This window comes from Ursus maritimus, unplaced genomic scaffold (genome assembly GCF_017311325.1).
Source record: "Ursus maritimus isolate PB19 unplaced genomic scaffold, ASM1731132v1 scaffold_28, whole genome shotgun sequence".
Taxonomy (NCBI): Eukaryota; Metazoa; Chordata; class Mammalia; order Carnivora; family Ursidae; genus Ursus; species Ursus maritimus.
Window position 1 is genome coordinate 34,803,580 of NW_024425341.1, and position 15,519 is coordinate 34,819,098.

General features: G+C 43.7%; 1 long non-coding RNA gene across 7 annotated transcripts in view; it reads right to left on the reverse strand.

The window, feature by feature from the left end:
• Nucleotides 1-692: 692 nt before the first annotated feature.
• LOC103680993 overlaps nt 693-15,519 on the reverse strand; it is a 55,157-nt gene continuing 40,330 nt past the window's right edge. For 3 of the 7 annotated variants that reach the window (XR_573208.2, XR_573209.2, XR_573207.2), the window contains 8 exons: nt 13,298-14,520; nt 9,980-10,053; nt 8,293-9,891; nt 7,863-8,023; nt 6,093-6,164; nt 5,714-5,917; nt 3,301-3,416; nt 693-729 (listed from right to left, as the gene is read on the reverse strand). This is a non-coding gene — a long non-coding RNA (uncharacterized LOC103680993). The remainder of the gene's footprint in view (nt 730-3,300; nt 3,417-5,713; nt 5,918-6,092; nt 6,165-7,862; nt 8,024-8,292; nt 9,892-9,979; nt 10,054-13,297; nt 14,521-15,519) is intronic. The other 4 variants (XR_573213.2, XR_573212.2, XR_005838294.1 and 1 more) reach the window with 3 other exon arrangements.

The following is a 15,519-nucleotide window of genomic DNA, read 5'->3' on the forward strand; positions in this document are numbered from 1 at the left end:
CCTGTGAATATATTACCCATGGCAAAAGGGACTTCAGAGATGAGATTAAGGATACAAACTTTGAGGTGGAGAGATGATTCTGGATTATCTGGCCAGACCCAATCGAATTCCATGAGTCCTTAAAAGTGGAGACCTTTTACTGCTCTGTGGTCAGTAAGGGAGAGAGAGAGAAAGACGTGACAGTGGAAAAGGGTCAGAGAGATGGAAGGGTCAGAGAGAGCTCCTAGGTTTGTAGAAGGAGGATGAAACTACCAGCCAAGAAATTGTAGATGGCCTTTAGCTGCTAAAGACAAGGACACAGAGTCTCCCCAGAGCTGCCAGAAAGGGTCACAGCCATGCTGACACCCTGGTTTTGGCCCAGTGAGACTCATGTCCGACTTCTGACATACAGAATCATAAGGAATAAATTTGTGCTATTTAAGCCACTAGGTTTGGAGTAATTTGTTACCACAGCAATAAAAAACACATACGTTAAGTCTAACCATGAGAAAAACATCAGACAAACCCAAAATGAAAGACATCCCACAAGATACCTCCTCAAAACTGTCAAGATCATCAAAAACAGGGGCGCCTGGGTGCCTCAGTCATTAAGCATCTGCCTTCGGCTCAGGGCGTGATCCTGGCATTCTGGGATCTAGCCCCACATCAGGCTCCTCCGCTGGGAGCCTGCTTCTTCCTCTCCCACTTCCCCTGCTTGCATTCCCTCTCTCGTTGGCTGTCTCTCTCTCTCTGTCAAATAAATAAATAAAATAAAAAATCTTAAAAAAAAAAAAAGATCATCAAAAACAAAGAAAGTCTGAAAAACTCACAACCTAGAGGAACCTAGGGAGACATAATAACTACATGTAATGTCATATCCTAGATGGGGAAAATGCCCTTGGAGAAAAACAAAGGAAATGTGAATAAAGCATGGGCTTTAGTTAATAGTAATGCATCAATATTGAGTCATTATATTTGTAACAAATGTACTACAGTAATGTAAAAAGTTAACAAAAAGGGAAACTGGGTGAGAAATATACAGGAACGCTCTGCACTGTCTTTGCAATTTTTATATAAATCAAAAAAATGTACTAAAATAAGCTTTAAAAAATACACTGGATAGGATTAACAGCAGTTTAAAAACAGAAGACAAGGCAATATGAAGTCGTAGCAATACCACCTATCCAAAATAAAGCACTGAAATTAAGGGGAAAAAAAAGACCAAAAAGGGTGCCTGGGTGGCTCATTCGGTTGAGCATCCAACTCTTGATTTCACCTTAGGTCATGATCACAGGGTCGTGACATCGAGCCCTGTATCGGGCTCCACGCTCAGCACTGATTCTGCTTGAGATTCTCTCTCCCTCTCCCTGTGCCCCCCCCCCCCATTGCTCACATGGGCTCTCTCTCTTTCTTTCCCTCTCTTAAAAAAAAACAAAAAAAAAAACTGAAAGAAGAAATAAACAGAGACTGAGTGATCTTTGGGAAAATGCAAAGCAACCTGACACATGCGTAAGGGAAGCCCCAGAAGGTGAGGAGAAAGAAGGCCAGAAAAAAAAATCTTTAAAGAATAATGACCAAAAGTTTTCAAAGTTTGATGAAACCCTCAAATGCAAGAAGCTCAGCAAACGCTAAGGAAAATAACCAACCAAACAAGCAAGAAACATGTAAGGCATATTATAATCACATTTTGAAAACACATGATAAAGAGAAAAATCTTAAAAGCAGCAAGAGAAGAAAAAATATTATACAGAGAAGAACAGAAATAAAGAAGACCGCAGATTTCTCATGAGAACTTTGCAAGCCCAGAAGACAATGGAATGGTACTAGGTAATAATCAGATTGATGAATTCAATTTATAAGGCAGCACAAAGCAAAAAGCATAATTAAACGAGTGGAACTACAACTAAAAATCCTCTGCACAGCAAAGGAAACCATCAACCTATTGAAATGGGAGAAAATAATTGCAAATCTTGTATCATGTAAGGGGCTAATATCCAATATATAAAGAACTCCCATAACTCAAAAGGAAAAAAAAATCAAACAATCCAATTAAATGGGCAGAAGATTTAAATAGATATTTATCCAAAGAAAATACAGATGGCCAACAGACACATGAAAAGATCCTCTACATCATTAATCATCAAGGGAATGCAAATCAAAACCACAATGAGATATCATCTCACCCCCGTGAGGATGCCTAGTATCGAAAAGACAAGGATAACAAGTGTTGGCGAGGATGTGGAGAAAAGGGAGCCCTGTGCTGGGAATGGAAAATGGTATAGAGGTTCCTCAAAAAATTAAAAATAGAACTATTATATGATGCAGGAATTCCACTTCTGGGAATTTATCTGAAAAAAATTAAAACACTAACTCAAAAATATGTGTGCATCCTCATGCTCATTGCAGCATTATTTATGATAGCCAAGATACGGAAACAGTCTAAGTGTCTATCAATGGATGGATGAGAAAATTATGATATATATACAATGGAATGCTGTTTATCCATGAAAGAGAGTGAAATCCTGCCATTTGCAAATATATGGATGGACCTCAAGGGCATTATCCCAAGTGAGGTAAGTCAGAGAAGAAGAAATACTGCATGATCTCTCTTACAGGTGGAGTCTAAAACAAAACAAAAGAAAACAAAACAAGCTCATAGATCACAGAGAACAAATTGGTGATTGCCAGAGGCAAGGCATAGGGGTGGAAGACATAGGGAACTGTTCTTTGTTTTTTTGTTTAAATAAATGGACATTTTAAAAACCAGAAAGTGGAAATTAAAGTTTTTAAAAAATGATATTATAAAACAATAAGAAGAAAATATCTTGGAGTGGATAAAATAAAAATCTTGGAAATCACTGAATAAAAAAAAGGAATAAATTTAACTACATATAAATATTTTTAAATTCAACATGAAAAAAAAAACAAAATAATAAGACAAATGGCAAACTGAAAACAAATATTTGCAACATATATAACAAGGTCCTAATTTCTGTGAAATAAAAAATAATGAGATTTCTTCCAAAGTCTACTTATAAAAAGACCAAAACTCCAAAAGGAAAATGGGCACGTACATAAACAAAGGGAGAGATTTCGTAGATAAAAAATGGGTAACAGACACTTTATAAAGATATTTACTGCAGCTATAATTAAATAACTGACCCTTGAAATAAGAATTTTTAATAAATGATTTTGGCAAAGATCAAAGGGCCTGCTAGGAAATAATTTTCTGCAAGTTCAAGGGAAAAAGATGCTCTCACACAGCTGTCGTAGGACAGAAATTGGTGCCACCCCTTTGGAGGGCAACTTGACAATACGTACCTTAGTGTAAATTCCCATAACCTCGAACGCAGCATTTCTGGATATTCATTGTATTGCTATCTTTGTAGATATAAGCTAAGGCATGTGGTGGTATTCATGGCAGCAGTGTTGTTCATCTAAAAATGTGTAAATAATCCAAAACTTAAAAAAATAAAAAACCCTGTAGTGGACATAAAACTTCGAATTTAGTTGAAAAGACAAGATTTACATACTGGAATCAATTAGGAAATAATCCTAGGGCACTGTATCAACTTGCGCATTATATGTAGGCAAGGTATGCTATTGACCCCCGAACGTAACTTTTTAAAAAAGACGGAGTCCACCGTTGATGGGTTAAATTGTGGCTCCCCAAAAGACATGTTCATGTCCTGACACCCAGAACCTGTGAATATGATCTTATTGGAGACTGGGCCTTTGCGGACATGGTTAAGGTCAGTAAATTGAAATAAGATCATTCGAGATTATTCTAGTGGGCCTAAATCCAAAGACAAGTGTCCTGGTGAGAGACAGAAGAGGAGAAGACATGCTCACGGAACAAAAAGTGTCAGGAAGACAAAGACAGAGAGAGATTGCACAGGGGATGCTTGGAGCACCAGAAAAAAAAAGAGGCAGAGAAGGCTTCTCCTCCAGAACTTTGGAGGCGAAGAACTATGGTCGTTTTGATGCTTTTGCTATATATATAATGTTACTAACTACTGATTAAGCACCCCTACCTTTCAAAGTACACGAAATCAAATAGATGTAAGATCTTTAACCCTACAGCGTCTACATTATGTCATTTGACACCCAGATTCTGGGTTGGTTAGAATTTCATCAAACCTCATCTCAACTTCATGGGCCCATGTGGTCCCATATGGGGTTCTGGGTGATTTATCCCCTTTCCAAGTTGATCAGTTGTCACTATGGGACAAATTTCTGACCTTGGTGTTTTTTACATCTTTATGCCTATTCAATGCCAGGAAAGATCAAGAGATTGGGAGAAAATGGAATGGCACATATATGGAACGACACATAGTTTTTGCTCTGATTTTTTTTCTCTCTATACCTAAGAATAATTTTCTAAAATCTTTTTGATATATTAATACTTTCAATGAGGACAACTAAATAGATTAAATGTGTTTTCAGAGCCACAGCAAGGCCAGGGATCTTGATAAAACCTCATCAGTAGACACATTTTAGCTATTCCCTGTGTCTCAATAAAAATATGAATGCACCTCGAGCACCCCCACACGTATCCCATCACGGACTCATTAACAAAACTCAAACACTCGCTTTAATGAGATTATCTGACCGGTTTTTCCTAGAATGACCCATTTTTCTGAGAGACTTAGACCAAACCAGTATTCCCGGGTTTTGGACCACCAAAGAAGGAAGGAAGTGCACAGAACTAACCTTTACTGAGGCTACTCGGAGCCAGGCACTCTGCTGGATGCTTAACCGCCCTGTCACCCTGATAGGCCATTGCCCTTGAGGTTGAGGCCCTAATTCCGTGTCAGGATTCTATCATCTCTGCCTGGTCTGCTGGAGCAGGCTCCTTACTGCCTCGGCTTCGGTTTCCAGACAGCCCATTCTGGACTCAGAGGCACCCGGGTGTGATTAAAATAGATCGCCTCGCTTTCCTGCCTCAGCCCCTTTGGGCATTTCCCACAGCAATTAGAATGAAACCCACACTCCCTTCAATGCCTACAAAACCTTGGCATGGGGTCGGCCCGCACCTACTTAGCTCTGTCTGGCTTCATCCAGGACGACCCTCCTTCCCCCTCCCTCCCGGCGCCTCAGCTCAGCGGGCCGCCCACAGCAGCCCACTGGCAAACAGCTGACCACCAGTTTCGGAGCAGCCCCTGGGCTAAGAATGGATTTTACATTTGTAAAAGGTTGGAAAGAACCAGAAGAACAAGATTTGGTGACACGTGGAAATGATGGGCGATTCAAATCGCAGGGTCCATAAATAAAGTTTTATTGGAACCCAGCCATGCTCATTCGTGTAGGCATTATCGGGGCGGCTTTTGTGCAACAAAGAGCTGAGTAGCTGCCACTCACAAAGGCTTAAAATCTCTACTAGGTGGTCCTTGGCAAGAAAAGTTTGCTGGACCCTGTGTTAGTCACACTGGTCTCCTTTCTGTTCCTGAAACTTGCCCTGTGCGTTCTTTCCTCGGGGCTTTCTATTTCCTGTTCCCTCCTCCTGGAATGTTCTCCAGCTTTCCGCATGGTTGGTGTGTTCTCACAGGGTCTCATTATCATGGACAAAACCAGCAGAAAGTCATGTACTGTTCGATTGTATCTCTCACCTATGAAAGGGTCAGTCTCCGATCCCTGGATAAAGAGATCGGATTTCAGACTTGTCCCTTCCTGTCTGGCATCGAAAAGGAAACAAACTTTTTGGAGGCCAGGGTCGGCTCTGGACTCCACTGACCTGATGGTTCTCTCCGCAGCCAGTGCGAATGGCTGTGCCTCGCCTGTCGCACTCAAGATTCTAAGACGCTGGAGGAGAGACTGTGTGTCCCATCTTCCGGACTCAAGGGAACAAAGGCGGCTTCAGAGACTCTTCTCATGCTGTTTCAGCCACACTTCCGTCCCATTATAGCCAGCAAAGCAGGTCCAGAATTCTTGGTGTAATCTGTGGACGCAGGAATGCAAAGGAGGATGAGGTTTCTGTCCTTACAGCACACTGGTGCGCGGAAGACCGTCGCCCTCGGGATTAAAGGTAAAGACATTGAGTTTGCGGTGTCGTCAAAGTGCACAGATCTTGGATCAAGAGACCTCCCCTCTCCAGATCAGCTGCAGGACCATACCTGTCATTGGCCCACTCGGAGCCAGCTTCCTCTTCTGCAAAATACCAACTTGCCTAATCCTCTTTCAGAGTCCTAAGGATCAAATGAGAAAACATTTGTAAAACTGCTTTGCAAACTAAGTCTTAAAGAATAGAAAGAATTTCATGAGCCCTCTCTTAATACCATAGAACAAGAACACCTTATTCTGCTTAATAAATCCCACGGTGACAACTCCCACAATTTTGTGCGTATTTTAAGACTTTTTAATTAAATTGGTATGTCCTTAAATGTATTATTTTGTTCTCAAAATAGATAAAGAAGGGGCACCTGGGTGGTACAATCAGCTGAGTGTCTGACTCTTGATTTCGGCTCAGGTCATGATCTCAGGGTCGTGAGATCGGGCCCGACTCGGGCTCCGTGCTCAGCTCGGAGTCTGCTTGAGATTCTCTCTCTCCCTCTACCTCTGCCCTCACCCCACGGCTTATGCTCTTTCTCTCTCTAAAATAAATAAATAAATCTTTTGAAAAACAGATAAAGAAAAGATACATGTAAGATTTTAGGGGTTGTCAGCTTAAAATGCAAGTACATTCAGTGAGATGCAGGGGGCAGCCTGCCTGAGGTGAGATGAGGACAGGAGATTCTGAAAAAGAAAGCCACAGAGATAACAGATCAAGGTCAAGTGGGAGGGAGAAATGCATGGTACCTCCTCTCACATTTATGTGGCAGTTTTAATTTAAAAACAATATATTTCTCAAAGCAAGTCAGCGAATGGGGTGTGCCTTGGGAAGCGCTGCCGTGCAACTGAGTGTACCCACCGCCCCGGGGAGCATCTGACAGAGGCTACCAAGGGAAAGTGTGAATTGGAAAATAAAGAAACACGCAATAAATCCATAGTCAGTGGGGACAGTGCTGGGCCAAGAGCGGGTTTTAACATCAACACCGTATGTCTGTTACAGCCTGCGTGAGGGCCCCGTCCCTGGGGTCAGGAGATGCAGGTCCCAGTGAACGCTCTGGCGCCTTCTAGCCGTATGAAGTTGCTCCCTGGGAGCCAGCTTTCTCATCTGTGAAATTGGGACAATATGCTCTATCTTTCAGGGTGGTTGTGAGTAGAGATAAGCACTCTGCGCGCTGCTCAAAGGGAAGCTATTGCTGCTGTTCGAATGGGCCGGGTCACTAACCACAGAGATGTACACTTGTTAAAACAGTCCCGTCTTCAGGGGCACCTGGGTGGCTCAGTTGGTTAAGCATTTGCCTTCCGCTCAGGTCATGATCCTTGGATCCTGGGATCAAGCCCCGCATCGGGCTCCCTGCTCAGTGGGGAGTCTGCTTCTCCCTCTCCCCCTGCTTGTGCTGTCTCTCTCAAATAAATAAAATCTAAAAAAAAAAAAAAAGTCCTGTCCTCACTAGGTTGCAAAGCTACTAGTGTTAAAGCATAGCCAACGTTAGAAGCTGACAAGTCTTATCTGGGGCCCTGGAGATGATTCGCGGTAAGAGTACTGCAAGAATAGACGGAACCCTCAGCTTCTTCCTGGGCCAGCCTCACGGTGAGGATCTTCACGTGACTGAAGAGTGAAGTGTCCAGGGTCTGACTTAGATAATTCGTGCAAGACTGATGCCGCAGGGATTGTACAGCATGGGGCCACAGGCCTAGAGAAGCAACCCTCACTGTAGTTAAGAAGGAAAACCAAAGCCTGAGCCAGAAAAGCTGAACTGAGCTCCAGGTGGTTGGAAAGGTAGGAGTAGGAAGCAGAAAGTAGGCCACGACCCAGGAGAGGCCTAAGCAGGTGGTACCTGTAGATGGTTGACATGGGGTGTCCACGCTAGGGTGTGGTGGGGCTCTTTCTTCCATGCCACTGCAGAGCTAGCCAACCTGCCCACACCTTCCTGGATGGACCCTTGCCCCACTGTCTGTCACACCCCAACGACATCCACAGCTCTGCTCTTGTTCTCACCTGTAAAGAACAAAAGAAGAGAGTAGGGAGCAGAGGTTGGGCCAGGTGAGAGGTTGCTCACACTGGCCAGCAACTGTAGGTGAGCAAGGAAGGTCCAGGCCCCTAGCAATCTGGAAGGTCTCCTTGGTACGATGGAGGGGGCAGGTCTACGTATCAAAGGCCAATTCCCTTGTCCACCTACAAACCCAATTCCCTCCGCACAGATCTCTGTAGAATCTCACCAAGCATCTCTAAAGACTTGGAGGTGGTGACAGACCAACTTCACAGACCTGGGGTCCAGTGTGTGAGGCCTTTCCTCCACCTCATGTCCAGCTTCCCTTCCTGACCACTGGCACCAGCCGGCAGAGAAGGTCACCACGCAGTAGTTCAATATTCCCAATGTATAGAAGATGAAAGACAATTTAGGATTACCAATAATGTATAAAACAATGGGGTGTGTAAAAGACAAATACTGGAATTTGTGTAATCTTTCATTACAAATGTACTTTGTGAATTTCCGAGAAAAGATATCATGTAGCATTTATAAAACTTTATTATACTAATAGAAAATATTATGGGCTTCCTAATTCATATGTTGAAGCCTGAGTCGCCAGTACCTCAGAATGTAACTGTATTTGGAGATAGGGCCTGTAAAGAGGAAATTAAGTTCAAGTGGAGGCATCAGAGTGGGCCCTACTACAATGACTGGTGTCTTTATAAAAAGAGGACATTAGGACGCAGACAGAGAGAGATACCAAACAGGTCCAGGCACAGAGAGACAACCATTTGGACACACAGCGAGAAGGTAGTTACAAGCCAAGGAGAGAGGCCTCAGAAGAGACCAACCTTGCCAACACCTTGGTCTCAGACTTCTAGCCTCCAGAGCTATGAGAAAATACGCTCTGTTGTTGAAGCCACCCGGTCTGTGGCCCTTGGTTGTGGTAGGCCTAGCAAACTAATATCTTAATGATCAGTTTGGGATATGCTGAAATAGCATGAATAATCATTGCAATACTATTATATTAAAATTTATTGTGGACATTTATTCATTTTTATGCATTGGTTACCTAGTAGCCCTGGTTTATAAGCACTAACTTTCCCTAGCTTTGTGTGAGTTCTTTTCCCTGGATTCACGCAAATGCTCAAAGGGGTAGGCTTTGCCATTAGAGACAAACGGCGCATTCTCGGGCTGTACTCCTAATTCCTAGCCGGGGCCCTTGGGACTGTGGTGGCTTTGTACCACACGGATAGAGCTAAGCCAGAACCATGTTTCCCAGAAAATAGGAGCAACCTTTGGAAGGCGGAAGTGACGCGGCAGCCATGATTGTAGCAGAAGATCGGCGTAAGTGGCAGCTCGCACACAATGCCGTGTGTCTGCTGGCTCGCTGCTTCTCCACCTTCTCTGAATCCTGGCTAGGTCTGTGAATAACTCCATGACGAGGTGCACCAGCTTTTCTGCAAGTGTGCTTTATCGTCGAAGTCAGGACGGGAGGCGTAAAAGCGCAGTGTGGGACCTACAGGTCCCACCTCCTCGACGCAGGTTCCAGTCCGTGCCTGCGCTCCTCACAGCTCCACTCTGCGTCCGTGTTCCCCTCCTGAAGCTAGCCCAGCCCACTGACTTCAGACCCACGTCTTGTCGGAGGGACAACAGATTGCACAGACTGCTTAACCAGCTCCCATAATCATGTACATTCTAATCCCTACAATAAACTCCTTGTTTCACTCAAAGTGCTTTTGCTTCTCCAATCTAACTTTAATTGATACAGATTTTGGAACCAGAGTGGGGCTGCTGTAATAAAAACCTAAAACACGTGCACTGGCTTTGGGGCTGGCCTTGAAAAGTCTGTCAGCAAAGACTTAAATAAACATGAGGAAAATATTATTGGAACCTGAAAGAAAGGAGACATTTTTATGGAGTGGCTTAGGGAAGTTTAGCAACATTGACACCCACGGTAACTTGGAAAATAGAAAACGTACCAATGAACGTGTGAGCTGGCCCGGGAAATTTCCAGGCACTGTGTTGAAAGTGCCACCTGGCCTCTTCCAGCTGCCTACAATAAAATGAGAGCGTTATAAAGATAAGCTAAAGAACAAACAATTAATTATAAAGGTGACAGGACTTCTTGAGTTTGAAAACAAAATGGCTTCTCGTTCCCAGATGGCAAACAAATCTAAAATTAAGAAATGGCTTCTGGATCTGGTTCCAGTAAAGACGGAGTGAGCAGATTCCATAGTCTCTCTCCCACTGGTTACATCTAAAAACACTAGACGGAACACATAAAACAACTAAGGAGAACTCTGAAAGGTAATAATAGCAGGAGAATTGGGGAGGGAAATCAAAACTCCAAGAAAGGCCAATAAAGTGCTGAGAAGTCTGGGGTGTTTTTCCTTCTCCATCTCTTGGCATAAACTCACGCCAATTTGAAACTCAGAACAGCTTAAGTTGCACAGGCAGAAAAGATCCAAGAGAAACCCTTTCTTTCTGATCAAAAGAATAGGGAGGGTGGAGCACCTGGGAGGCTCAGTCCATTGAGGGTCTGACTCTTGATTTTGGCTCAGGTCATGATCTCAGGGTTTTGATATTGATCCCCATGTAGGGCTCCATGCGCAGCAGGGAGTCTGCTTAGAGATCTCTCCCTCTCCCTTGGCTCCTTACCCCAGCTCGGGTGGGCTCTCTTTCTCGCTCTCAAAAAAAAAAAAAAAAAAAAAAAAAAAGAATAGAAAGGGTAGTCCCTGCATAAAAGAGAGAGTCATTAGGGATCTGTTTTTGTTTCCTTCTGACCTGTCCTGATTCCATAAAGCATTGAGACTTAGGGGTCTTGGGGAGGGGATGGGTATATTTTGCTTGTGGGAGGGGTGTGAGTCATTGAGGCCAGAGGGCAGACTATAGCTGACTGTATCACCCAAAGACGACCATAACAGTATCCCCCATCCCACGTACTCTTTTGACAATGTGATCTTATCATCTCCATTAAGAGGTGAAGTCTGTATCTCTTCCCCTTGAATCTGAGTGGACCTTTGTGACTACCTCAGCCAATACAGTATGACAGAAGTGATACTGTGGAACTTCCAAGGCTCCATCATAAAAGGCAATGCAGTTTGCTCCTGGCTTTTTCTTTGGACACGTGCTTTTGGAGGCCAGCTGCCATGCTGTGTGGAAGCCCACAGCACATGGAGAAGCCATGCGTGAGTGTTTCACGGCAGCGCCAGCTGAAATCCCTGCTGATAGGAAGTGTTAACCTCAAATTCCAGGCCCAGCCACCACCAGACTTCAACCACATGGAGGACCCCAAGCAAGAACCGCCTACCAAAGCCAGATCAACCCCTACAATTGTAAGAGCTAATAATAGAAAGTATTTTTTTGTTGTTTTATGCCACTGAATTTGGGGTGGTTTGTTATATGGCAATAGGTAACTAGAACAGGAACCATGAAAATAGCTGTTCCAGTTTCTTGCTCAACAGCTCTTTGGACTTTCTCCAAGTCTATTCTCCTACCTCCCACTTGGAACACCCAGCCCTGCATATTGATTGCCAAAGCTTCCCACCCTGTCGTTCTCACACTGTGGTTCACACTTCTCATCTTGATCCTCAATGACTGGGAAACCCCGTAGCCCAGACACCGACACTAGGCATTGCCTCTAAGATCCACCCTCAAGCCTCACCCTTCAGATGTGGGACCAGCAGAGCAGGAAGGAGGACCTGTCATGACTTGGGGATAATAAGCCTAGAGAGGTCAGAAGCTTAGTAGCCCCTTGCGAAAGTGAGAGAGAGTAATGAGTATAATTACCGTAATTATCATACTACAGAAATCTAAAGAAATGTCAAAAATACAGAATAAATCCTAAAGAGAAGAAAGAAAAATCAGAAGAAGAGAAAAGAGGAAATAAAAGGGACATGGCAAGAGCATGGGAAAAATAGACACAGGGTTCTGAGAAATGGGGGGAAGAGATAAGATCAGGAGGTGAGAAATGGAAAATGAGGGCAGAGACCCAGGACAGTGCCTAATGCTTGAGAGATAGCTGAAAAGATGTGCTGAGGCATACAGACATGTGTGGAGCTCCGAGACAGCCAAGGTGTTGTGCAAAAAATGTGCTAGCACTTTACTGTATGTCATGAAGAAAAAAACAGCCCTAACTGGACTAATGTACACTGATCTTGACATTCAAGTCAGTTATATATCTAATAATAATGCAAAACTATGAGATTTGGAGATGAGACCTAAAATTTTGAGTGTATTAGAGGAAGAGATCTGATAAGGACGACTCTGCTTTCAACGGTATGTACAACACTGATGTGGAATACTGCAGGATGGAAGTTGGCTTCCCGACCTATGTTAGGGTGATAATCATTAAGGAACAAAGCATGCTCGACCATTAAATAAATCATGCTGCAAGAAAATGCGAGCCATGACAGAGGTCAAGAAAAGCAATAACAAACTAAGCAGTACGATAGAAAGCAACGGTCTCTAGAATGTGGCCCCACTTTACAGCAAGACACCCAACCAAAGAAGCATGTTCTTTCCTACCTATAGCCCTTGAGCGAGAAAAAAAAATCATCCTACTAATCTGAGACAGATCCCAAGAGAAGATATAACATAATCTGGCTTTACTTCTCATAGCACCCTGGTTTGAGAGGATATTTGATGGAACATTCCAGCCAGTGTGCTTGAGCAAATGGGGTACGAGTGGGCCAAAATATTGAGTCCCTTATCCCTGGGAGTGGCCACGTGCAACCCCGTGCATTTACCCCAACATGCAATATACAAACATTTTGTATCACTGTGATTTTCTATATGTGTCCAGTGAGGTGGAGAAAGTTGGGAGTTGTAGTTGAGTTGATCATTTATTGGCAAGGCCTTCTTGTAGGTAACAAGTCTATGCATAATCTACCCTGATTCCATGCTAGGTAAGGAGAAGGGAAATCCACTTCAAACTACTTTACTATCCACGTGGAATCCTCCCTCAATCTAGGCTTTACTCCCAAATTTATGTGGGGAGAAGTAGACTAAGGTAGGGGAAGGGTAATGGAGTAAAGGCCTGTTTGTCACTCATCGGCTAAGTGACCTTGAGCAAATTACAAATATCATCTAATGAAGTCCCTTCACTGTATCCATGAGGAGCCTAGACTGGGGTTAAGCAGTTTGAAATATCGAAGCCATGGCTAGTGGTAACACCAAGACTACAGCCCCTGTTCTCTCCATTGTCAGTATGAGGCTGCCACTGCCCTGGAACCAGACTACTGCCCTGCCTGCCATGAGTAAATTACTCATTTAAACAACAAAAGAAAAAAAAGCACCATGTCCACTGTCACAAAGGGAAATCAGCAGGGCTGTAGTCCAAGAAGTCTGGCTGGCCACCAGGCAGGAAGCTCAAAATGGGCAAAGGGCCTTGGCATACACATCACATTTAAAGATCAGGGTTCTGCTTTGCTGATCCAGAAACCCCAGAATTGGTTGCATCATGGGAGGACAAACTCACACCAGCTGTCGCCAAAGACCTGAAATATAAACCAGAACACCAATTTATTCCTTTATAAGCGGGTAGGACTTCCCCAGGACTATTTCCTCCATCTTCAGCAGCCCCTTCCAGTCATCCAGGTCCCTTAGGGGCTAACCTGAGGAGCGTGAAATCAGAGCACCCCAGGCTCTGTGAGACCTGACAAAAATCCTGCTCACAAAAGGGGATCTGTGACTACCACTTACTTCTCACCCCCCATCCCCGCCCGCTGCTGAATTCAGCTGTCCAGCTCCTCACTTGAAAGCGCTGTCTTTCAGCCATCCCTCTCCTATTAACACTCGTCCTTCCCTACATAGAGCAAACACAAGTGATTCCTATTCCTCCATGGTAATAACACTTAGGATGTCCCATCTCAGATAGGCTTATATAGATGTCCTGCTATAACACATTGATTAGTATGGGGCATCTCTATTTCCTTAGTCAATAATTTACCGACTATCCTTAGCCTGACTTCACTCGCTATCTTTTGATACTTCCTGGCTTAGCCCCAGAGATGAACTTTATCTCAAAGCTGTGTCATGCACTGACTACAGAATCTTCTAGAAGCAATGCCTAGTGACTCGCTTGGGTGCCACCCAGAGAATTCTCACTGACCTGATTTGGGGAAATCATGAAGGTTAACACACATTACAGTTGCTCGCTTGGGACTTTTTCCACCCTGTGGCACATGGGGCTGATTTTGCTGCACTGAAACACCCTTTAGCATAATCTCTCCACTTATTCCCACCTCCCCTCCCTTAGTCCACTTTCCATTTGTTTCCTTCTTTTTGAATCTCTTGGCTACTTTGCTCCCACATATTTGTACCACGGCGCTTACACACAGCTATTAGCTGCCCTGACAAACTGCCTCACTTCCTTCTGGAGAGCAGCAAAGATGAAATCCTTGCTTCCGGTGCACAGCTCCACTGCCAATTCTCAGCCGGGAGACTTCTTGGGGCCTCAATTTCCTCACCTGCAAAATGGTGACAGTCCCTTTTGTCACCTGTCTTCTTCACAAGATTGCTGTGAAATTCAAATAAGAGCATATAGCTAAAAATACTGCGAAAGGCTTGGCAAGCCACACAAATGTAAGGAAAACATGCAGTCATTTGCAACACAAATAATTAGGCATTCATGTTCATTCATTTAAATGTGGCTTTGTTCCTTTCTTGTATCTAATTAAATCAAGAGAAATGTCAGGTGTAAGATTCTTAGGGACCAGGATTATATTTTTGCAAGGCAGGAGAAATATGCCCTCGAGTGCCTTGGAAATACAATTCACTTGGTTTTCTGTGCTTTAGGATTAAAGCCCTCTCTGGAATTCTTACGGCTTTTTCTCTTTTCCAACCATTTTGATGCTAATGGAGGAAAGTTCAGCAGGGATGAATATTCTAAATATATATTACTTTGTTTCGTGAGTATCTTCATTAATAGTTATGGTTCTTCGCGTGACAGGCTTTTGCAAAAGCAAGAGTAGGCGGATGGCAAGCAAACCCTTGTGCTTGCTTGGAGAAGAAAATTGGGAGACCCAAATAAGTAAATTTAATTAGAGATTTCACATGGAACGATTGCGGGATGCAGGCAGATTTCACCCTGCCTTACAGTAGGAGGGCTTGGTCCCGGTGCCTAGCGTTTCCCAGGCCCTCACTCGTGGGAGCCCCTTTCCCCTGATGCATAGTGGCTTCCGCAGCTGCTGTCATGTGCACAGATTTCAGCTGAAACACAGAATATTCTCCGGCTCCTGTAATAACCTCCAGCTGTTTGACAACTCTCTGCAAGAGGCTGAATGTCCTGCATTGTCCCTGGAGCTACTTCAAAACCAAAGCAAAGCATTTTCCACTTCTAAGAACCAGTGAAGGGCCACCTATCAGTGGAATTTAAAATATTTCTCCAATTAAGCCCCAGACCTAGAGAGTCAGTTTTGAATGTGAGAAGAAAGAGACAAGGAGTTAGTAGAGTTGCTCTAAAAAAAAAAAAAAAAAAAAAAAAAGGCTGTTCTTGAGATGACAAAGCTCGATGATG